Source organism: Strigops habroptila, chromosome 11 (assembly GCF_004027225.2).
Source record: "Strigops habroptila isolate Jane chromosome 11, bStrHab1.2.pri, whole genome shotgun sequence".
NCBI classification, from domain to species: Eukaryota; Metazoa; Chordata; class Aves; order Psittaciformes; family Psittacidae; genus Strigops; species Strigops habroptila.
In genome coordinates this window covers 3681231-3700840 of record NC_046360.1, presented here as the reverse complement: position 1 = coordinate 3700840, position 19610 = coordinate 3681231, and the positions used below count along the sequence as shown (strand labels likewise).

General features: G+C 48.3%; 1 protein-coding gene across 2 annotated transcripts in view; it reads left to right on the top strand.

Moving 5' to 3' along the window:
- CCDC92 (coiled-coil domain containing 92) overlaps positions 1-19610 on the top strand; it is a 71487-nt gene that overhangs the window by 15772 nt on the left and 36105 nt on the right. The window contains exon 1 of one of the 2 annotated variants that reach the window (XM_030501732.1): positions 19054-19146. The exons of the other annotated variant lie outside the window; for it this stretch is intronic. The gene's annotated coding sequence lies outside the window, so the exon portion shown is untranslated. Of the gene's footprint in view, positions 1-19053; positions 19147-19610 lie in introns of those variants that run through there. 2 annotated transcript variants of the gene reach the window in all.

Here is a 19610-nt window from a genome sequence, read left to right as displayed (position 1 = left end):
CTCCTTTCTCTTCTCTAACTTGCCGAATTCTCTGCTTTATTCCCAAGGCCTCTTTCCATATGTGCATGGCTTTCCTGCCCCACTGTGATGTGAATCTTGCCAGGCAGCTCTTGATTGTGCATAGGATTATCTGAGTGAATCCCTGCGATCAAGGCAGCAATATTGTTCTATGAATGAGAGTCCAGGACTTGCAGTGTCTGAACAGCAATGACTTTGGTCTTTTCCTGGTGAGGACCAGGCTGGGTGAGCTGTTTCCAGGAGTCTCCACTGGCTCCTGGAGGCAGACAAAAGGGAAGAAACTGAAATAACCACGATGTGGTGGGTTCATCTGCCTCTGAGATATCTGTTACCAGGGCCTGGGAGTTGAGGGCAGAGAGAACCTAGTGGGACCTGAGCAGAGCTGAGATAATGTCCCAGACAGCCAGTCCACGCGGGAGTGGAGGAGGAAGGCAGCAGTTCTAGTCCAAAATCTGTGAGGCTTTGCAGTGAAAGTGCTGGGAAAGGAAGGCTGGAAAAGTCTTCCTCCAAGATAGCTGTGGTCTGTTCCCCAGCTGGACTCTCACTTTGCTCTAATCCACATCTTCCCTCTACCACCCAGGTTTGTTTTGCAACCTCAGATCTGATCTCCTTAGTTTGTCCTGTGTGTCTTGCTCAGTTTTCAGAACTCCAAGTTTCTGCCATATAAGGTTTACAGTAAAGCATCCCACTTGCCCTCCTGTAACTGAAAAGGGGAAGTACTGTAGCTCTAATACTAGCAGACAGTCCCCAAAAGTCTTCTAGTACAAAGTGTTTTGCAGAAGGCTGGCCACATCAGCGACTTCATTGCCACAAGTCTCATTGTGAGATTTGAATTAATAAAAACTGAAAGGTTTAGCCCCATTCAAATTTTATATCCATGAAACACACCCAGCTCTAAGGAGGTGGCCATGTCTGCCACAATGATAGTAACATGAAAGGAGAGGGTGTTTCTGAAGCTCTACACACTAGATTTTTATATGCCCTTTCATATTTTGTTAACTCTGGATCCATCCTCACTAACTCCCTCACAGAGCTAGAAGCTAGTGAGAATGGACATAAGAGAATAAAAGCCCCTGGGTTCAGCTATAGCAGTCATTTTTCTCCTTCTTAGTAGCTGGTGCAGTGCTGTGTTTTTTAACTTTCAGCCTGGGAACAACGCTGATAACACCGATGTTTTTAGTTGTTGCTAAGTAATGTTTATTCCAACCAAGGACTTTCTCAGTCTCATGCTTTGCCAGGGAGGAGGGGAAGCCGGGAGGAAGCAGAGACAGGACACCTGACCCAAACTGGCCAAAGGGGTATTCCATACCACAGCACGTCATGCCCAGTATATAAACCGGGGGGAGTTACCCGGAAGGCCCAGATCACTGCTTGGGTCGGGCTGGGTATCGGTCGGCGGGTGGTGAGCAATTGTATCCTCTCCCCTTGTTATTTCACTAATCGTTATTATCATTGGTGATAGCAGTAGTGGTTTTGTGTTATACCTTAGTTGCGGGACTGCTCTTATCTCAACCCGTGGGAGTTGCATTCTTCCCATTCTCCTCCCCATCCCTCCGGGAGCGGGGGGAGGAAGAAGGGGGGGGGGGGGAGTGAGCGAGCGGCTGTGTGGTTCTGAGTTACCGGCTGGGCTCAAACCACGACAGTTCTTTTTGGCACCCAACGTGGGGCACGAAAGGTTGAGATAACGACAGATCTGACCAGAGTGTGTTTAATCATATTTGTGATAAGCATTCATTGTTACTACTCGTCACAATGGTGATTATTTGGCTCTCAGACGTGTTGCGCTTGATCTCAGAGTTTCAGCATGTTGTACCTTACTTACAGCCACTATTTGCTGTTTTAGCGTTTATGGGCTGGGGGGCCTGGGCTAAGGTTCTTGTTTCACTGTACTTCATGGTAATGACTTGTAATACAATAGACTCATTGATCATGAAACTGGTCTGGTTTGTGCTTCCAGCGTGGCCATCACCACTATACATTGGGAGGTATATAATGAAATATTTTAGCAATTGCATATCTTTTTTTTTCTCCTCGGGGGGTAAACTTACGAAGGAAGCATTCTCTTTCACCCCCCGTTCCCCCACCAGCCTATTTGCAACAGCAATTGAGAGTTCTGAAGGTTTTAGATGGCCTTTGAGTACCCTTGAAACCTGCCTGCTGATTGTGCTGGGGATCAGCATGTTGGCAAACATACGGAGTGTGTTTTACCCACGGCCATCCCGTCGTAGGAACATCCTATTTCGTTTAATGTCAAAAATTCAGCAGTATCAGGTTCGAATCTGGTCTAGGGTTAGACGACGATATAGGAGGACCACCAGGAGATTTTCCCTGAGGCTGGACAGTTATGAGTGGCAGGGTGTGTGGGATAGTATGGGCAAGTACCTAGGCCAGTGGGCCCCTCCAGTGCTTTGGAACTTCACCACTGAACAAGTGCAACATCCGGAAAAACTAGTAAAACACTTAAACGAGGTGTGCTGTCGTCCTGGTTATACCAGAGAGGGACAAATTTTGGCAACGTGCTGGGGCTTGGCCTATGCCTACAGAGCCCTGCTCAACACTATCCAGCACCTTCAAAGGGAAAAAAATGTCTCTGGATCTGATGGCAAAGCAACAGACAACGCAGCTATGCCAACTACAAGCACAGCAGCTACTCAGACCCTGACCACAACAGTCAACACAGCTACTCCAAGTACAGCAGCTACATCAACCCCAGTGACAAGCACAACAGCTACTCAAACCCTGACCACAACAGACAACGCAACTACTCCAACTTCAAATACAGCAGTTACACCAACCCCAGTGACAAGCACAACAGCTACTCAAACCCCGACAGCAACAGACAATGTGGCTACTCCAAGCACCACAGCCACACCAACCCCAGTGACAAGCACAGTAGCTACTCAAACCCCGACAGCAACAGACAATGTGGCTACTCCAAGCACCACAGCTACACCAACCCCAGTGACATGCACAGTAGCTATTCAAACCCCGACAGCAACAGACAATATGGCTACTCCAAGCACTGCAGCTACACCAACCCCAGTGACAAGCACAGTAGCTACTCAAACCCCGACAGCAACAGATAATGCAGCTGTTGGTGTTACTCAACTCCCAAGCACAACAGCTGCACCAACCCCAGCAATAGACATTGCAACCACTCCAATCCTAGTGGCAGACACTGCAGCCACTCCAACCACAGTGACAAACACTGCAGCTAAACCAAATGTCCAGTTTGTGACAATGTCTGTTGCCCCTGTAAGCAAAAGCAAACGAAAGGCACAAAGAGCAACCCGTGAAGCGAAGAAAGATGAAGACCCAGTGCCATTACTATATGCAACAGCACCTGAACAAGAGTTACTACTACGTGGGTCAGAGGAAGAGGAAGAAGAAGAAGAGGTCACTTCTCGACCCCGGACCTCAACCGAACTACGGAATATGCGAAAAGATTTCACCCGTCTTCCAGGGGAGCACATTGTCACCTGGTTGCTCCGGTGCTGGGACAATGGGGCCGACGGTCATGAACTAGAAGGTAGGGAAGCCAAGCAGCTGGGATCACTTGCTAAGGAAGGAGGAATTGACAAAGCGATTGCAAGAGAGAAGCGAGCCCTCAGTCTTTGGAGGCGGCTCCTGGCAGCTGTGAAGGAAAGGTTTCCCTACAAAGACGATATTACGAATCGCTCAGCCAACTGGACCATGATAGAGAAAGGCATCCAGTCCCTGAGGGAATCAGCCATTATAGAGATGATCTATCGTAGGCCGGATTCCAGGAACACATCCGTAGACCCAGATGAAGTCGAATGTACACGACCCATGTGGCGGAAACTTACACGGAGTGCGCCATCATCATATGCCCACACATTGGCATCAATGACCTGGAATGACGGAGTATCACCAACAGTGGATTTCCTGATTCGTCAACTCCGAGAGTTCGAAGACAATCTCACCCCTTCCATCATTTCAGCTGTGGAAAAACTGTCCCAGGAGTTCAAACAATTGAGAGACGATTTATCCGATCTATCCAGCTCTCCACGCGTACCAACCCATGTCTCAGCTATCAACAGAAGGCGCCCTACTGCTCGAGAAAGAAAATATAGGAGGTACACGCCACGGGCCACCCTATGGTTTTACCTGCGGGATCATGGAGAAGACATGAGAAAGTGGGATGGAAAACCTACTTCAGCTCTGGAGCAACGGGTGCGTGAACTGAAGAGGAGAACAATGGTCAAGGATGATCCTCCCAGGAAAGCTGCTGCTCCAGTCTCTGGCGAGCAGTTTCCCAGATGGAGCGAAAGAGCTGATTTTACTCCAGCTCCTGTGATAAGGAATACTAATCCCTTTCTACAAGACAGAAGTGGAGAATTTTGTGATCACTATTAGAGGGGCCCTGCCTCCAGCCAGGTGGAGGAGAGGGATAATCGGGTTTACTGGACTGTGTGGATCAGATGGCCTGGCACATCAGTCCCACAGAAGTATAAGGCTCTAGTAGATACCGGTGCACAGTGTACTCTGATGCCATCAAGGTATCAAGGGGTGAAACCCATTTCTATTTCTGGAGTGACAGGAGGATCCCAAGCGTTAACTATGCTGGAAGCTGAAATCAGCCTGACTGGGAGGAAGTGGCAAAAGCACCCCATTGTAACTGGTCCAGGGGCTCCATGCATCCTTGGCATAGACTATCTCAGGAGAGGGTATTTCAAAGACCCAAAAGGGTATAGATGGGCTTTTGGTATCGCTGCCTTGGAGACAGAGGAAATTAAGCAGCTGTCCACCTTACCCGGTCTCTCAGAGGATCCTTCTGTTGTGGGGTTGCTGAAGGTCGAAGAACAACAAGTGCCAATTGCGACCACAACAGTGCACCGGCGGCAATATCGCACCAACCGAGACTCCTTGATTCCCATCCATAAGCTGATCCGCAGACTGGAGAGCCAAGGAGTGATCAGCAGGACCCGCTCACCCTTTAATAGCCCCATATGGCCAGTGCAAAAGTCTAATGGAGAGTGGAGATTAACAGTAGACTATCGTGGCCTGAACGAAGTCACACCACCATTGAGTGCTGCCGTACCGGACATGTTAGAACTTCAGTATGAACTGGAGTCAAAGGCAGCCAAGTGGTATGCCACAATTGACATTGCCAATGCATTTTTCTCAATCCCTTTGGCAGCAGAATGCAGGCCACAGTTTGCTTTCACTTGGAGGGGCGCCCAGTACACTTGGAACCGACTGCCCCAGGGGTGGAAACACAGCCCTACCATCTGCCATGGATTGATCCAGACTGCACTGGAACAGGGGCAAGCTCCAGAACACCTGCAATACATTGATGACATCATCGTGTGGGGTGATACAGCGGAAGAAGTTTTTGAGAAAGGGAGGAAAATAATCCAAATCCTGCTGAAGGCCGGTTTTGCCATAAAACGGAATAAGGTCAAGGGACCTGCACAGGAGATTCAATTTTTGGGAATAAAATGGCAAGATGGACGCCGCCAGATCCCCACAGACGTGATCAACAAGATAACAGCAATGTCTCCACCAACTAACAAGAAAGAAACACAAGCTTTCTTAGGTGTTGTGGGGTTCTGGAGAATGCACATCCCAAATTACAGTCTGATTGTAAGCCCTCTCTACCACGTGACCCGGAAGAAGAATGATTTCAAATGGGGCCCTGAGCAACAACAAGCCTTTGAACAAATTAAACGAGAAATAGTTCATGCAGTAGCCCTTGGACCAGTCCGGGCCGGGCCAGATGTGAAAAATGTGCTCTATACCGCAGCTGGGGAGAATGGTCCTACCTGGAGCCTCTGGCAGAAAGCTCCAGGGGAGACTCGAGGTCGACCCCTTGGCTTTTGGAGTCGGGGATATAAAGGATCTGAGGCCAGCTACACTCCCACTGAAAAAGAGATACTGGCAGCCTATGAAGGGGTTCGAGCTGCCTCAGAAGTGATCGGAACTGAAGCGCAGCTCCTCCTGGCACCCCGGTTGCCTGTGCTGGGCTGGATGTTCAAAGGCAGGGTCTCCTCTACACATCATGCAACTGATGCTACATGGAGTAAGTGGGCCGCACTAATTACACAACGAGCTCGAATAGGAAATCCCAGTCGTCCAGGAATTCTAGAAGTCATCATGGACTGGCCAGAGGGCAAAGATTTTGGGATGTCACCAGAAGAGGAGGTGACGCGTGCTGAAGAGGCCCCACCATATAATGAACTGTCAGAGAGTGAAAAGCAATATGCCTTGTTTACTGATGGGTCCTGCCGTATTGTGGGAAAGCATCGGAGATGGAAGGCAGCTGTGTGGAGTCCCCTGCGACAAGTTGCGGAAACTGCTGAGGGAGAGGGTGAATCGAGTCAATTTGCAGAGGTGAAAGCCATCCAGCTGGCCTTGGACATTGCTGAACGAGAAAAATGGCCAGTACTTTATCTCTATACTGACTCATGGATGGTGGCAAATGCCCTGTGGGGGTGGTTGCAGCAATGGAAGCAGAGCAACTGGCAACGCAGAAGTAAACCCATCTGGGCTGCTGCATTGTGGCAAGATATCGCTGCTCGGGTGCAGAACCTGGTGGTGAAGGTACGCCACGTAGATGCTCATGTACCCAAGAGTCGGGCCACTGAGGAACACCAGAATAACCAGCAAGTGGATAAAGCTGCTAAGATTAAAGTGGCTCAGATGGACTTGGATTGGCAACATAAGGGTGAATTATTTTTAGCCCGGTGGGCCCATGACACCTCAGGCCATCAAGGCAGAGATGCAACATATAGATGGGCTCGTGATCGAGGGGTGGACTTAACGATGGACACTATTGCCCAGGTTATTCACGAATGTGAAACATGTGCTGCAATTAAGCAAGCCAAGCGGTTAAAGCCTCTCTGGTATGGAGGACGATGGCTGAAGTACAAATATGGGGAGGCCTGGCAGATTGACTATATCACACTCCCACCAACCCGCCAGGGCAAGCGCTATGTGCTTACCATGGTGGAAGCAACCACCGGCTGGCTGGAAACATACGCTGTGTCCCATGCCACTGCCCGGAACACTATCCTGGGCCTTGAGAAACAAGTCTTGTGGCGACACGGCACCCCAGAGAGAATTGAGTCAGACAATGGGACTCATTTCCAGAACAACCTCATAGACACTTGGGCCAAAGAGCATGGCATTGAGTGGGTATACCACATCCCCTACCATGCACCAGCCTCTGGGAAAATCGAACGGTACAATGGGCTGTTAAAAACTACACTGAGAGCAATGGGTGGTGGGACTTTCAAACACTGGGATACACATTTACCAAAAGCCACCTGGTTGGTCAACAGTAGGGGATCTGCCAACAGGGCTGGCCCAGCCCAATCAGAACTTTTACGTACTGTAGAGGGGGATAAAGTTCCTGTGGTGCACATAAAGAATTTGTTGGGGAAGACAGTCTGGGTTATTCCTGCTTCAGGTAAAGGCAAACCCACTCGTGGGGTTGCTTTTGCTCAGGGACCTGGATATACTTGGTGGGTAATGCGGGAAGATGGGGAAGTCCGATGTGTACCTCAAGGGGATTTGATTTTGGGGGAAAACAGCCAATGAACTCAATTGTACGCTGTTGCCTGCTCTATAACACTTTTATAGCCCACCAGCTAGATATCTTCAGGTCACCAGCCATTGACCCTGACTTCCCTCCGATCATCACCTCAACAAAGAATGAATTTTGAGGAAACCAGACGAGCTCAGCAGTGACCAGATGAGTTTGGCGGTATCATCAGCAGGCAACAACCCAACACTATGTACCGTCCCTCCTGCCCTGAAAGACTATTACAAGAGATGGAACCTGACATCATGGACTGGATGAGTTCAGCAATTTTACAGGGATTGGTCCATGGACTAGGGAACGATATCTTTCTCTGTGTGTGGGTGTGGGTGTATATATATGTGTATATATGGGACAGGGGTGACGGTGTGCTGAGAGATGTGGGATCTGAGCATGACGTGAATGGTATGGAATAAGGGGTGGATACTGTCCTGGGTTCAGCTATAGCAGTCATTTTTCTCCTTCTTAGTAGCTGGTGCAGTGCTGTGTTTTTTAACTTTCAGCCTGGGAACAACGCTGATAACACCGATGTTTTTAGTTGTTGCTAAGTAATGTTTATTCCAACCAAGGACTTTCTCAGTCTCATGCTTTGCCAGGGAGGAGGGGAAGCCGGGAGGAAGCAGAGACAGGACACCTGACCCAAACTGGCCAAAGGGGTATTCCATACCACAGCACGTCATGCCCAGTATATAAACCGGGGGGAGTTACCCGGAAGGCCCAGATCACTGCTTGGGTCGGGCTGGGTATCGGTCGGCGGGTGGTGAGCAATTGTATCCTCTCCCCTTGTTATTTCACTAATCGTTATTATCATTGGTGATAGCAGTAGTGGTTTTGTGTTATACCTTAGTTGCGGGACTGCTCTTATCTCAACCCGTGGGAGTTGCATTCTTCCCATTCTCCTCCCCATCCCTCCGGGAGCGGGGGGAGGAAGAAGGGGGGGGGGGGAGTGAGCGAGCGGCTGTGTGGTTCTGAGTTACCGGCTGGGCTCAAACCACGACAAATGTGATTCCTTACACCGACTGTAAGTGTAGGACCCTTTTAGGGTAAGCCAATGTACAAAGGATACAGACACAGGCAAAGTGAATTCATACTTTGAATCGTGTATGTGCTCAGGTATCCAGTCTTTCTAATCACACAATGCACAAGTGCAGAAAGTTATCTGAGGTTGGTTATGATAACCTAATCCTTAAGTGTGATGCCTAGGAAATGCACATACTTAGTTATTCTGTGCTCTTCTAATACACATAATGAGAGCAGGCAGCTACTTAAACTTTCTTGAAACAGGTCTCTGTAGATGAGTTTCTGATGGACTTTGCAGTTCTGTGCTGTGGGTTTGTCAACAGACACTTGCTTCAGTCTACACTCAATGGCACCACCACCTGCTGATGGACACATCTGAGCACAGATGTGCTTTGATATGCACAAAGTCATTCCCAAGTAGGTCTCCCTTCCTGTGGATACACTTAATAGACAAGGAACTCTGTGCACACAGCTGCTAAGAAAGAGCTATTGTGCTTTAATCCCATGCTTGAATCTACTTGGAACCACACTAGCATCACTCTGTAGGCACAGTATCAGGCTCTGAGGTTTGAGGGGGTTGTCCTACTCCAGTGACATCCCTCCTGCATGCTCTAGAAGAGCTGTGTCTTTGGCTGCGGTGGAGTGAGGAGTTATTTACCCAAGACTGGCTGCATTGAGAAGATGTGAACCTGAACAGTGTTTGACTAACAGGTGCCCAACAAAGGTCATCAGAAAGACAGGTCCAAGGAAAGCAAAGGCAAGGCTTTGACAAGTGTGTCAAACCATTGTTGAAAGACATTGTAATAACCATTTCTAAGGCTATGAAGATCCCTGAGGAAAACCCGTTTTGGCAGCAGCCTGGCCTTCTGTTTCCCATCAATTGTAGCTTTGTCTCTTTTGAAGCTCCCTGCTGCAAATGAGCAAACACCTGGCTGAGAAAAGATGAATGGAAAACATTGCCTGTGCTAGAGAGGTAATGGCAAATCCCATGCCAGGAGGAATAATAAACAGGAGATTATTGATATAACTGTGCTACTCTCCAATAGGTTTTCCACCAGGCACATAGAAGCACCTACAAAAGAGGCATTGTCTCTACTGTCATTGCAAGGGAAATGGGAGAAATGAGTTGTGCCTTGCCTCGAGCCCAGTGCAGGAAGAATGGGTTTGTGTCTGGTGAAGGATGGGTTTGTGTCTGGTGAACAGGATTGATCAGTATCAGCAAAAGAAGGAAGGAGGGGGTAAGAAATCACTGGGCTGTGAATTCTGAGGATCAAAAGGTAGTATCCAACAGGCTGTTGTTGGTTAGCCAGACCCTTGCTCTAAATCTCAGGAGATGGCCTGGGAATTGAACTGCAGGTTTGAGCCTGATGGCAGGAGGAGTCTGTGTCATGATGTTAGGACAGCTTGGGCATGTGGAGATTTTAAGAGCATTGCACTGATTGAATGTGTGTGTTTCTAACAGGAACACAGGGTTAGGTCTGTATTTGAGTGCTGTTGCAAATGTCCAACTCTGCAAGTGATAAAATGCAGAATACATTCTGTGAGGGCAGGTCATTGTGCTCCTTCCCTGAGATCTTTCTGTGACATTGCTCTACTAGGGAAGAAGGCAGGGCAGCTTCCGTGGATATGAACATACTGTCTCTAAGGGCTTCAAAGAAGCTTCTTCTGAGTCCCTAATTGCAATCTCGACCTGATCAAAAGGGACAGGGAAGAGTGTATTTCACCAACACATACGCTCTGAAGCTCTGAGCATTTGCAGAAGGAGCACCTCTTCTCCAGCCTTTCTCACTTCCCTTCACTGCTGCAGATAACTGGAACACTTTGGTTCCAGTTTGACTGCCTGATTCTTGGCAACCTGAGACAGACAGCAGACTGCTCTTCCAATGTGCTGCAGAAAAAAGAAAGGTGGGTGGGAGGGAGAACAACTATTTCCTGCAGTGAAACTCAATCCTTTTCAACTTAAAAATAGGAGGAAAGCAAATTCCTGTGGGACCAGCTATAAAAGGGTTTGACAGTTGCCTACTCTCCACCCCACCTCCCAGAGCACCCTGTTTGTCTGATGCTTTGGTAAGAGCCCTCTTGAACACAAACATAGATCTGTCGACTGCAGTCCTGCTGCTGGGGAAAGCAGCTCTGCTCCATGCTGGGGCTCAGCTGCAGGGGCGTGCAAGGCACTGCAACAGGTAGCAAAGCCCAGGATTAACTGTTCTTTGTGTGGACCTACCACACAAACAGATTTTCCTGGGTCTTTTTGCTGTAAATTTTGTCCAGACCATTATAAAGGTGCCCAGAATTTCTGAGCATTTTTGCAGGCTGTGTCAAGCCAGGAGCCCCACAGGAGAGATCACACAAATAGCAGCTAGATGCAAGAGTTTGCATCCCCTCGTGGTGGTCCTCTCAGCTGTAAGCCACAGTTTGTGTGTGTGCGGCACTAGGAGGAGGGGGAACTCTGGGCACAGCTTAATCAGGTTTGATTGCATGATCAGGCTTAATTACCTTGTAGCCACAGCCATCTCCTTGCTCATCCCTGCTGCTGGACTTCTGCTCTCCTCTCTCTTCCCACCTATCCTCTTCTTTCTAACATCACTGCCTGATTCCAGTGCTGCAGACCCCAGCGTAGCAGCCTGATTGCTCTCTCCTCTGTAAGTCCTGCTCCCTCCTTTGCTTTGCTTTCTCTCTCCTGCTCTCTTCTCCCTTCCACATTCTCCCTCTTTCAAAACTCAGCATTGACAGGGTAGGGTTGAAGGCAGCTGGAGAGGCAGGTTTTCAAGAAGCTTCTGTTCCTCTCTAGGGAAGAGAAAATAAAGCTTTAGGAGGCAGAAGAAACAGCCAGAAAGACTGTTTAAGTAATGAGCAAACAACATTGGCAATGGCAGCCCCAGCAAGAATGCTGCTGCCTGCAGTTCTCCTGCCCTGGGGGTGCTATCAGACCTGATGCGGCCTGGCCTCATGACAGGCATTGATTAGGGCTGTGCCATCCTCTGTCTGTCTCCCACCACCAGCCGATGCTGCTACCGTGAGTCACTTCAGCTCTTGGCTGCCGTCACTGCTCAAAGAGGGAACGGCTCCCAACAGGAGTGATTCACCATGCCTGGCCAGCCTCCTTTAATCTGCTTCCAGTCACATCACCTCAGGGTTGGAGCACTGGAGCAGAACAGCTCCAGTGCTTTCCCATGGCCTCACTGCAGAGCTGCTGTCCTCCTTGCTGACCTCCTGTAGACCTCCCAGGTTTGTGCTGTTAACGATTCACTGCGTTCTTACCATTCTTCCCTCCTGAGTCAGTAATAAACTGCTTCTGGTGCAGATGTAGGGACTGTGCTGTTGATAGGGGTTCAGAGCTTGGCTGGAACAGGACTGCACGTCTCTAAGTTAGGAGCCACCCTCAGTCCTCGTGGAGGGAGATCACTGTGCTCTGGAGCCAGATGAGCTGTTAAAGCCAACCTGCCGGAGCCAATTAGCATGACTAGGTACATTTCCAAAAGTAAAGAGGTTTTAACCTATGGGTTCAGGCCAGCTTCTGCTCTGGGTAACCACATTATGCCTCAGTGTGCTTGAAATTAGCCATGAGCTAACACATTGTACTTTGTGTGTCCAACAGGCAGAGTCAGTTACCGCAGCTCAGCTGACGAGCAGTAATTCATTAAGCCTCTGTAACTCAATCACTGCAATCATCTTTCCAGTCTTAACAGGGCCAAATATATTCCCACTGTGATGTCACAAGAGTACAAAATTCCTCTTTAAAAAAAAAAAACCTGTCTACTGTTGCTCAGCCCTGATAAAGCTTCAGCTCTTTGTCATCTATCCAGACCAGCAACCTACCTTTCCAAAGGCTGGTTCCACCTGCATAGCCCAGAGTTGTACCTACATAAGGAAAACAGGTGACTTAGATTCTCTCTTGTACAGACATGTGATCAAATGCAATTAAATTATGATTGCTCAATAAGTAATTGCCCTTCAGCTGAAGCAACATCACCATTGTGTACATGCTCGTAACTTGCCCAGCTCCTTCACTTAACTTACGCAATGTGATAGCTTTGGTAAGAAACTGATGCCTGCTGAACTAATCTAAACCAGCTAGAGCTCCTAAGCCTCTGCTTGGACAACTGCTGCTGGGCAGTTTGACGTGTTACTAGTCCTGCAGCTTCTTTCCTCTTCTGTATCCAAAAAGCTTAATTCCTCTCTTGCACGCTGTTTCAGTGTAATCCTCTGGCTTTGCCCTGGCATGGCCAGAGAACATGCACTGGACCCCTTTAACCAGCTCTTGCTCATCCCAAGGAGCAGCCCTTTTTGTAGCAAACTAACTTTAATTGAACTGCTGTAAATTTGCATGTACCATGACCTATGTGGATGTGTTGCAAGAAACCCTGCAGAAGGCAAGCAATCCATACCTTTGATAGAGGAAGCATGCATGCTTTATGGCAGGCTGTGATCCAACTGCATGGAAGGCTTTACAGAGAAATGTGTTGGCTTTGCTGGTTCTTTTTTCTTTTCTGTGGAGCTGGCATGGAAGAAAAGAGAGGATATTTTCCAACAGGGAGGATAAAACAGTACAAATTAAATCCATTCTCTGGCCAGTGTAACAATTGCAATTTCCTGCTATTCCTTGGAAGCTGTACAGCCCAAGAGAGAGATATTTCAAGACCGGTGTGTCAGGGATAGAAGCACATGCATCTGGTTATTTTTAATGGCAGCTCTGTCCCTAATTTTCAGTGCTGGCCTTGATGAAATACCAGCTCTGTTTCATTAACCTTTTGTCAGTATGGCAAAGAATAAAAGGTGGCTCACAACATTAGCACCTGAGAATAAAGCTCCTTTTCCCAACAAGCAATTGGAGCTCATCCTTAGCCATACCAGGCAGAGTCTTGGGTACAGAAGGGAAAGAAGAAGGAAAAAAGCCCTCTAGGAAGGTTTGTGTAACAGAGCCTATACAAGTCTCATATCTGCCGTCTTCATTACTCTCTGAAATGTGTGTTTAAACCAAGTTTCTATCAAGGTAACCATTTTCCTCTACAAGCCAAGAAAAATATTGGGTTTCTTTTCAGACCATTAGGAATAGTCTCTCGGAACAGCCCTTCTTTCCCTGCTTCATAGGGGCTGCTCGAAAAAGGAAAAGAAAGAAAAAGCACAATTTCCCAACCATGGCAGCTGTGAGCTGCACATGGGTTAGACCCTGACAAGCACAATCTTCACTGTGCCTTGGAAGAGCTTGCTCAGGGTCCGAGATTTAATCCACTGCCACAGCCAAAGGATTAGCGCTCCAGCGGCAGAGCTGGGCAGAGGCAAGGGTTTTGTTCTGTGAGAAATGCTGAGGGTGGGAAGGGGGGGAAAACAAAGTCCAATTTCCTCCAAAGCTCTGGTTTTCAGGGGTGTCAGCCCTAATGAAGCAGTACAATGCAGCTCTAAACCTCTCCTCCCTTCCTCTCCTCCCTTCATCTCCTGCTTTGCAGCTATGACCAGTTCCTACCAACCACGGTCACAGTTGCCACCTCCTCCCTCAGCATTTTACGAAGCATCATCCATCACTGTAAGCCCTGATGTGAGACAAGAAGTCTGAACAATGCGTCCAGTCTGGCTGGTGGCTGCTAGTTATGGGAAGACTTGGTTATGCTGTAGCTGCTGCATAGCTCAGCACAGCACTTGTACACCCAGAAGGCTGCTTTCAGAGCCTCAGTTTCCAAGCGGTGAAAGACAAAGCTGTTTGCTCTCTGGGCTGCAGCCTCAGGAGGTTTGGGTTTAGCTTATCATGTGAGATCAGGATCACTGCTCTTAAAATGTCAGCAGTGAGCTGTGGAGCAAGAAGGGAAGGGGGAGGAACCTTGTCTAAAATTCAGGCTATGCTGGTAAATGTCAGGTATTTGCACAGAAGAAAGTCTTGGGGCCGGGAGGCTTGCTGAGGGGTGGCCTTTCTCTGACAGCATCTCAGTTCTCTGCTAGGTTCCTGTCATCTTGTGCCACAGACCCTGAGGCCTTGGGCCAAAGGACAGCTCACCCAACGCAGTGCTAGGCTGGGAGCATCTCCTGGCTGGGAGCACTGGTTTACACTGCAGGCTGGTACCAGCAGAGCAGGAGGGACAGGTAGAGCCATGCCTACCATCAGGGAATATACAGCATCTTCCCTGACCCTGTAGTCACCAGCAGCTTCACCTTGTTAGTGTGGTTGAGGCAAATCAGGGATGAATGTCACTGGTGAGAGGCCACGATACAGCACAACCTTCATCTGAGGGGAGAGTTTACGCTGTATAACCACAGGGGAGAAGAGGAGGAGAAGTGAGGGCAGAGATCTCTAAAGTCTTTGCTGGTCAGGGTGAGCAGGGGCACAGGCTTGGTGTGTTCCCAAGCCAGACTTGCAGTGTGAAGCAGAGCTCTGCCAGGCCTCTCACTGCTGAGGGCTGGCTCATCAGGACACGCATCCAGATGGCCAGAAGAAAGGGCTTTTCTTTCCAGGCAGTGACTGTGACTCTGCCTTTGCAGGGGATGGAGCCCCAGTTGCTCCAGGCACTTTCAGCTCATACAGAGCAGCTCAGGACAGCACAGCCCCTTTGGCACAGGGCTCTGGTTTGGTACCTCCCTGGGGCTGTGACACTGCAGCACACATGATTGCCAGGCCACCAGCTCCAAGCCACTTGCAGAGAGCATCCTAGGAGCAGCATAGCAGTGAGCTGAAGCCGTAGGCTGCTTTCACAGCTAGACAGAGGGCTTGTTAGAAATAAGCCAAGTGTTCTTGTAAAGGAGACAACTTAGGGGAAAGTGAATTACATTAAGGATTAAGACTGGAGATGCTGGAAATACTGATTCTCGAAGCAGTGGTACAATCCTAGATGAGCTTCTGGCGCATTCTATATCTAAACACTCCCAGCCTAACAGCAGAAAGCAGCTCTGCTGCATGCCCAGGTCAGGGTAGAGTGAAGGAAACAGCTTCTACTTAAGTGCAGTCACCTCCAGAAGGGGCTCTGGGCTGCCCAGTAGTTTGCATAGAAATAAGTATCCAGGCTGGTGTCTGGTTTGCCAGGTCTGGGAAGAAGCCTGGAAAAATCCTTGGAGTCCCCTCTGCTTGCACCATAGCTCAGCGCATCCAGTTCTCGTGATTTGTCTTGTCACACTGAAATGGGGACAAGTGCAGGGATGGGTGCTGATTTATTAGACAATCCACAAAGTAAAAGCAATTGGCTGGAAGCTTTATTGCAAACCAGAACACTTCTTGTCCACAGCACTTAGCACATTCAAAGGCAATGCCAGCACACAAAAACCAGGAACACTAGAGACCTGTAATTTGTCTTTGCCATCTCTGGGTTACTGGGGTTGAGTGAATGTTTCATAAGTTTCATTATGGTCTCAAACTGCAAGCCAGGTTCTCCAGGACATCCACTGCAGGCAGGGGTTTGGGCAAAGAGAAAGGGAGAGAAGGTCTCATTCGCAGAGCCTGGGTTGAGGTTTGAGTGAACCTGGGCCATTTGGGTGGAACCCACTGAAGCTAACAGGCTGTATGTGGTTTGGATTCAAATCCTGGCTAGACTAAGCTCCGGCCTGAAGAGCACGTCTTGCTTTGTGAGCCTGGAGGACCCTTCCTGAAGCAACACTGAGCAGTACAGCGAAGGGATGGTCGGTGAGGGAAAGCCATGACTGTTGTTCCAAGCTCTCCTTTCCTTGTGCTTCTCACAGATCTTGGCTCAGGAAGTCATACACAGAGATGTGGGATTATTCTCACAGAGGTATGGGGTTCCTTCCCAGCTCCTAGAGGGAATAATTTCCTTCTACTCAATGTACACTAAGGCAGCAAATTTGGGCTTCTGTATGGGGCAGGATTTAGTCACAAGGGTGGACCATGGTGTTACCTTGCAGCAAAACCCCAAAGCTGCAGCAACAGGGTCTCATCAGAACTGGCACATCAGGGCAGAGAGAGACATAACAGTAAATGTGGGATTATACAAACCATGGCAAGCTCCCACCAGAGCATTCTTCAAGGCTGAAATGACCAGCTGCAAAAAGCATCTATCTAGCAAGGGATGCACATGTGAAGATGTGCACATCAGTTTGGCTTTGAATAGGCTGGAGGGATGTTTTTCTCATAGATTGAGAGTAACAAAGAGGATTAATCTCTGAAAAAAAAATAAATGGGGCACTCTGTTGAAGTGGGTTTTCATCAGTCTTGTGCTATTGTGTGTGTATCTCAGGTTTGTTAATGATTCAAATGAAAAGCAATCAGGAGAAGTAGTTGGAGAAGGAGATTTTCCTGTATTTATTTTGGATGCATGTCCAGTGGAAAAATGTCTTCCCAAGCATTTTGCTTGGCGATGTGGTGTGTTTCGTTTGGAGAACAATTGATGGCGATCATGAGTGGTGTTAGATGTGATGGCTGTTCGACAGCTTTTTGACTTGCCTGCAAGTCAAAGCAGCAAATTCCTTGCGACTGCACACATGTGCCGAGGGTAGGGTGGGGAGACAGGGGCCACGGACAAGCTGCTTGACGTGTTCAATCAGGTCTTTGCCAAACTCTACCAGGCACAGTGCAGCTTGTTTAACCCACTGCCTGTTTCTGCAGTGTCTTGCTGTGCTAATCCTAAGTGGCCTGTTGACTGTGATTTGGTGAGATACCACTGGACAAACACTGCCCTCATGTTGGGGGTACATTGCAGAGAGCAGTTTCACCTGCTAGCGGAGAATTTGCCAGTAGTGCGTGGTGCATTACATGTTTACATCCTAGGACCATATTCACCCCTTCCCAGTTGTACCAGCCATAGTCCTGCCCATCCCTCCCCTCCTCCAGGTCCAGAAAGGATAAAGGGATTGATGTGCACAAACCCATCCTGTGCCTGCACTCCCTGCACCGGCTATTGGCAACTCAGCAGAGGGGCCAGGAGGAAGGTTAAATCAGTGAATACCATTTGTCTGTCTTAATTTCTGTAAAAGGAACATCCATCTCTTGCGTTCATTCCTTCCCTTCTTGTCGTCTCCAAGCAATGGCCTCTGGTCGCGGAGCCACAAGGGATAAATCCAAAGCAACTTTGCTGAAGTCTTCAGAATTGCTCCCAGGGTAACTGAGAGCAGAGCAGGGGCCCCGAGAGTTTCCTAAGCTTCAGAGCCATCGCCGCAAGGCAAATGAAATGAGATTAACCAATTACAATTAAAATGAGAGAGAACTGCTTTTGACAGTGATTTTGAATTTCCCCTAAAAGCACTTCCAGCTGTGACCTCTGACTTGCACAGCGTTCGCCCGAGAGCTGCCCCTGGTTGTTTGTTATAACTGGTGCTTTCAAGGACGTTCAGCCCTGTCTGACAAGAGGTTTCCTAGGCAAAAAAGTAGAAAATGGAAGAGGAACTAACACAGGGCATCCCTGCAGTGAGGCCCAGGCACGAGAGCCCTTCTAGCAGGCAGACAGGAAGAGCCAGGCAGTCCCCAGTGAATTCAGCAGGGTTCCCCCAGCCCCATACTGCTGTGTTGATATCATGGAACTGTGAATCCCATCCTGGGAATATCCTAATTCATATCAGTGTAGAGCAGATCTCTGCTCCCTCAAAGAAGCTGGCTGTGCATAGACCGTGCCCTTGCTTTGGGAAGAGAGCAAAGCTGTGTCTACAAGATTGGAATTATCATTATTCTTATCTAGAGATTTCAAAAGGTTTGTTATGCAGCAGTGCTACACAACCAACTCTCATCTTAAGAGCATCCAATCCTTTCAGACTGCTTAATTCCTTCAAATGAGTAGGTGTTTTTGACTCATTCCTTGGCCTGTGCTACCATCCTCTAGCGGAATTTCTCCAGGTGCTGTTCAAAAAACAACCCTGGAGGAGGTTTTGGAGCACTAGTGAGGGAGGAATAATATAACTGCGTGTGGGGTTTCACCCAAATATTATCAGCAACCTGCAGTCTTCTCTCAGCCAAAATGCTGCTGCTTCTTCCCATCAGGAGACTGGAACTTCCTTTTGGACATGATCAGAAAACAGCACTTTGAGCAAATCCTCTTCTCATTTCAAGACAACTGTGCCAACAGCACTCAACAGATTCACGGCTCGGCTCTTTGGGCAAGGGTGTCTGTATTTAATAAGAGATCAGGTGTTGCAAAAGGAGGAGTTGGGACTGGGCTGTTTGCTAGGAGATGCCTGCAGATTTCTGCATGGGCTGATAAGTGAATAGCCTCCGTTGCTTGTGTCTGCAGACACGTTCGCTGGCCATGAACCATCTACGTTCTGCCATTCCAGCATTTCCACACTCGGTCTGGGAGGAGGTGGTGTGTTGAAGGAGTGGATGGGACATGAGGTGACACACTTGAACTGTCTCCATCATGCAGTGCAGCAGGATCGCTTTCACATCCTGCAAGGAGACAGGGCTGTGAGAACAGTGACTTGAGCCAGTGATTATAGGTGTAAGAATATATATAAGTTGCTATTTTTACTCTTCAGGCACAGAAGGTGAGAGGAAGAATAGACAGAGATGAAGGTGCATCCACTTAAGGCTGCATTACCTGAGTCAGACAATGTATTGGACTATTCATACTGTGATCTGCCAGCTTTGACAGCCTTCCAGGTGCTGTACGACTGTTGTTGAGGTCAGTGTCACAGTCACTTTTCTTTGTCATTTCCTTTGTCATTAGTGCTTTTTAAGAAACGCAACTTTGGAGACAGAAAAGCTGTTCGTTAGCCCCCCAACCAGCTATATTTATTTAATTTGGAATTAATCATTCAGTGCTGTCACACCTGGGTGACTTTCAAAACAGGTTTGTGTAAGCAGCAGTCTGCCCACACTTCATGTCTGGTATCTTTGCATCTGCAAACACCATTGTTTGTTTTGTAAAGTACATAACTTTGCGTCTGAATTGCTGTAGTCTGTTCTTAAAACTTTCCCACGACGGACATTTCCCATTTCCCATCCCAGAGTTTTCTAGTTGTGCTTGGCTTTTCCTACAGTCCTAAAACTTCCTTGCTATATATTAAGCTGATTTCTTCTTGCTCTTCCCAAGATTCTGGAGAGCAGTTGCTATCCCTTTTGCAAATATTGGAAAATCATTATCGT